This window comes from Lipotes vexillifer, unplaced genomic scaffold (assembly GCF_000442215.2).
Source record: "Lipotes vexillifer unplaced genomic scaffold, Lipotes_vexillifer_v1.1 scaffold240, whole genome shotgun sequence".
NCBI lineage: Eukaryota > Metazoa > Chordata > Mammalia > Artiodactyla > Lipotidae > Lipotes > Lipotes vexillifer.
The window spans coordinates 6,843,313-6,848,328 of record NW_006797481.1 but is presented as its reverse complement, the minus strand read 5'-3'; the positions used below and the strand labels follow the sequence as shown (position 1 = coordinate 6,848,328).

The window sequence follows — 5,016 nt, the reverse complement described above, 5'->3', positions numbered from 1 at the left end:
CAACTCATGGCAGCGGTTCAGAAGCTCCTGTCCTCAAACCTCAAATCCCCAGCCTTGCCTAAGTGATGAGACGGTTGCTGCTCTGTGTCACACACAAAACTGAATACCAGCTAGACCAGCACAGTGCAACAGCTCTATTAAATTTTTTTTTCTTTAGTTGACTTGGTCAATATGGTCTGGGTCACTGGGCAAACAGTTCTGGAATATACCACTGCTACCTGATGCATTTTCCCCTCTAACGTGCCTTCCTACGTGATAAAAGTGCATTCCCAGGACTTTGATTTTGATTTGGTTTTTGTCTTTAGAAGTTGGGCTGGCACTTTTTCAAATGGGACAGACCTTGAAAGGGAACAGGGGAACCAGAAAGGAAACCCGGTGTGGAGGCAGTTACGCATAAAGCACACACTTTATTCACTGAGTTGTGAGGACAACAGTGACGCAGGACAGCGGCAGAGGGGCGGCAGGTGTTGATTTCAACAAGGGTGTGGAGCGCGTTGGGTGTCCCAAGCACAGTAACGCAGGCCCAGGGCCATCCCACCTCTGCCCACTGGCACGTGGCATTCAGGATGCCGACCGATATCCACTCACTTTTACGGGGGACATGATACATCTTTTAAGCAGCATTTCTTCCAAATATTTGCTTTCTTGTTTCTGGAAGGGGAGGGGAGGCAGGAAGAACAGTATGCCTTCCAACACTTGAAAAAAAATTCCATTAAACCCAACTTAAAAAGGAAAGAACTGCAAAAGCTTCGATGCAGGATTGTCAGCAACTCACAGAAACCACACGTTTATCACGGGACAGGTCTGTACATAATACCCCAAAAGAACACCAATCCTGCGGACATTCGTCTTCTCTTCCGTAGGGTAAAGAAACATACACGTATACAATCACTAAGTGGCTCATTGCCTTTCTGAATGTTAGTGGATGCAGTCTTTTCCTCTACCTTTGGCAAAAGGGCTCAGAAAGCGACTCATGGCATCGTCACTCTTGGGAGATACTCTTTTGGGAAGAATTTTATTTAATGATAACAATCGCCACTCAATTACACTAAGCATCAGAAAAGATTGGGTTTAATTTTGCTGTGTACACATATATTGTTTAGAAAGTTTTTCAGCTTAAACTGACCACCTCCCCATTTCGAGTTTGCCATAAATGAAACTTGCCCCAAATGAAAAATACAAAGATCCATATGCAAAGCGTGTCAGTCACCATCTCCCCACTACTCCCTAGGCAGCAAATAGAAAGACAGTGATTTTTTTAAAATGCCAAAGTCAAAGTTTCTCCTTCTTTCATTACAACATAATTGGGTAGTTCCCTTAACACACATCGCCACTATAAGGTGTCATTACGAACCTCAAGCCTGAAATGATCTCTTTTTCTGGATAGAACGTTCTTCAAAAGGGAGTACTAATGAGTGAGTTTTAGGGTATCCTGACAAACACTTGGTTTATAAAAAGGAAAATGATTTTACAAGCCAGATAAAATCAAGGCTGGCCTAGGAAGTAGATTAAACAGTGACCGGAAATACAGATGAGGTGATTTGTAAAGACTGAGCTTGCTGCAGAGGATGCAGAAGGGTTGATGGCACAGAGTTCATCTTCCTTCCACCATCTTTCCTGACAGTCAGAAAGAGGGCTCTGGGAGCCCACAGCCCGGAGGGTCCCCTGCCCCTTCAACATGCAAGAGAACGCTAACATGTTTGCTTTAAAGAGTTTTTTAGAAAGACCTACCTAGTCAAAAGTGGTTCATTTGAATTTTTAAACTTGCAAAAGCATAGATATATATATTGTATAATCATCTAAGAAGCAATTCTTTAAAAAAGGTGTTTGCTTTAAAGTGTAAAGAAATTAGATGAAAGTTTTAGAAACATTTCTAGCAAGACTTTTCCAAGTGGAGTTGATTGACATCACCAGATGGAGGGGATAGGAGTTGAAAAGAGCATTGTTCCAGCTTCACCTCGGAAGAGGAAACTCAGCTTGGAAACAACAGAATGGGAAGTTGGGGAGAATTGGGGAGACTAGAGGACATGACAGATAGAAACTACTTTTTTTTTTTTCTTTGCACCTTATTACCCATTGTCTCTAGCTTTTCTGTTCAGGGTTCAGGGAACAGGCAGTTTTATCTTTTGTTATTGAAGGAGTCACATTAAGAACATTTCATAATGAACCCAAACCAAAATGTAGATACCTAGCGAGCTGGACAAGTTTCCAAACGCTCTTTATATCTCAACATAAATCACACCAGAAGACTAAATGGTATCCTGGCTTTTTTGGAAGAAACTTTAAAGGAAGCACTGACTTTCAGGTCATCATAGAGGCCTCTTCATGCGATCAGCCTAGGCTTCAAGAATCACTGGTAAGCCCAATGCTCAAAAATGTAGCCCTTTATGTATGCACTAGGGAAGCTTACCATGTGTACACTTCCTTTCCTAGAGTAAACAATCCTCATTAATTTGACTGTGTTAACAACTGGAATTTTTTTATGCGGGGCAGGGTTCAAGCAGAGAACACTGATTTCCTGTGTAGTGACCTGGACATTTTCGGGACACGCATGCTGAGCCCAGCTCAACAAAACACATAGGGCGTTGTAGCCCCCACTGATTCAATTTGGCAGTTGGAAGAATCAGGTTGCCCTGTGACCCATGCCCGTGGCTGGAGCCTTCTGCTGGGGAGTGGGGTTGGGAAGCCCACTCTGCATTCCCAGTGCCCCCTTCCCTAGAGCACAGCACTGCTCTGCTTGCAGCCAGGAAGCTACTGGCATTTTCTGGCAAGGCATTTTTGCACGGTGTAGTTTAAATTAGCTCATACACTTGATATGGAAAGAAGCTATTTCCCACCACCCCCCCGCCCAGATGGATGCAAAACTGAATTCAAAAGTTACAAGAAAAGTAGAGTTTCATTAGTGGCGGCAAATTTAGGGCTCAGCTCTTTAACTGTCATCGCCATCTTTCTTACACTGACATTTAATCTGCAAGTACGTGGATTATAACTCATTAGCCGATGAAAAAGAAACCTCTCCTCCAGCCGAACCCTTGGATACGTTTGGCCATCCTTGTTATTGGTTGTGGCAGGGGAACACTGGGACTACACCACGGTCCTCACCCCTCACACTTTGCCAGAGTGAATCAAGGATTAGGACACACAGGCCCAGGTGTGCCCAGGCTACCCACGCAGGAGAGGTCACAGAAGATGGGACAGCGGATGTACTGAATGAAGAAAGAGGCAACAGACAGATGAAGGGGCGAAACTGTGGGCTGCAGTCTGCCTTCAGTCCAAGGAGGATCTGGTCTCCTCACATCTACCTCATCAGAGCCATTTGCTAAATACGTTAGTAGGTCCAACACACACACACACACACACACACACACACACACACACACACACACACACACACGTATTTGTGAGAACAGTCCTCAAACATTCAATGTCTAGCAAAGGTCAGGCAGGTTTAGATTCCCTTGGGAAGCACACAGAATACTATAAAGCAATTGCAGTATTCACTACAGCACCTGGTTGCTAGAGTGTGTCACAAGTTAGGTCTGCAGTACAAGGTCAGAAAGAATATTCTACTTGCTTTTTACCGCTGGTGTCAGCTACTAACTCATTCTAATACTTGGTGCCAGCAGGAAGAATTTCTGAGCTTTTATTATTAGTGGCATATGCAGGTGAATTCAGATGTTCTTCTTTGGCTTTAAAATAGAGTATAAATTCTTAAACAGAGCCCCAAAGCATGAGAATAAATGTGACAACCTCCTACATGTGAGTCACGTCCTGTCTGAGTCTCAGCCAGAGGCTTTCAGGAACCATGGTGGGGTCTTAAGTGCAAGTTTTGGGGTAATCTTCGGCTCCAGTGTGAATCTTGTGTTACTGAGTTTGAGGACTCCGGTGAGATGTTCTGCTGTCTACACACAGTCTGACCCTAGGTCTGCGGTCTTCGGTCTGATGCTGACTTGAGCTACATCTGTCATGGAATATGCTGGCTTCTAACCACCAACACCCTTCCACAGGGGACCTGGTGGCAGGGATGCAGTTAGCCTCACTCTTGACCTTTGAGTCACGTGCACCTGTGCAAATGTCCCTGAGGAGCTGCAGCACGGTGGGACAAACATTCGGGCAGGAATGAAATTTAAAAGCACATGCAGACTCACCAAACTGCCCTGGGTGAGTGAAAACACATAAACACACACATGCAAACCAGGAAGTCAACAGAGCTAGGCAAGAAAGCAAGCTCAAAAGACCAAATTAAATCATTCTGAGGCAATCTACCTTGGAGTTGCAGAGATTTCAAAGAGAAAAACATGCCTTTCCTTAGCCTACTACTGAAAAGACCTTTAAAAGAACCAAAATCAGCGAGGGCTTGATGTGATTTAGAGGATGCTGGATAGAGAGCAGAGTTTGCTGGGTGGGAGAACTTGCATTGAGAGGAGACAGAACTTTTGTTTTTGATCAAGACTGCTGTGGCCTTTGGACAAACCTCACCTAACAGCATACAACTGGGCCAATCTGGAGACAATCCCCCCTTCCTTTCTTTGTAAGAGTGGAGGGCTGCGGGGCTGAGACATCTCCTGTCCTTGGTGCGGAGGAGCACGCTTTCTGGAGTAGAAAAGGGTTTAAGGAGAATTTTCATTCACTCCTTTTTCCTCTCTTTCTCTTAACTCTTTTTTCTTTTTAATAATAGGCTAAGTGGGCTTCCCTGGTGGCGCAGTGGTTGAGAGTCCGCCTGCCGATGCAGGGGACACGGGTTCGTGCCCCGGTCCGGGAGGATCCCACATGCCGCGGAGCAGCTGGGCCCGTGAGCCATGGCCGCTGAGCCTGCGCGTCCGGAGCCTGTGCTCCGCGACGGGAGAGGCCGCAACAGTGAGAGGCCCGCGTACCGCAAAAATAAAAATAAAAATAAAAATAAAAATAATAGGCTAAGTAATTTGTCAATCAGGTCCTAGCAAACAGTAGGGGACAAGGAGCATGTTAAAAATGACTTTGGTGGTTATTGAAACAGAGCTGCCGAGGGCTCCGATT

The 5,016-nt window shown here is 45.2% G+C and overlaps 1 protein-coding gene across 3 annotated transcripts in view; it reads right to left on the bottom strand.

The window, feature by feature from the left end:
* Positions 1 to 4,894: 4,894 nt before the first annotated feature.
* The window catches only part of ABLIM1 (actin binding LIM protein 1), a 227,775-nt gene continuing 227,653 nt past the window's right edge, over positions 4,895 to 5,016 (bottom strand). For all 3 annotated transcript variants that reach the window (XM_007469611.1, XM_007469612.1, XM_007469609.1), the window contains one exon: positions 4,895 to 5,016. This exon is cut by the window's right edge and continues 641 nt beyond it. The gene's annotated coding sequence lies outside the window, so the exon portion shown is untranslated.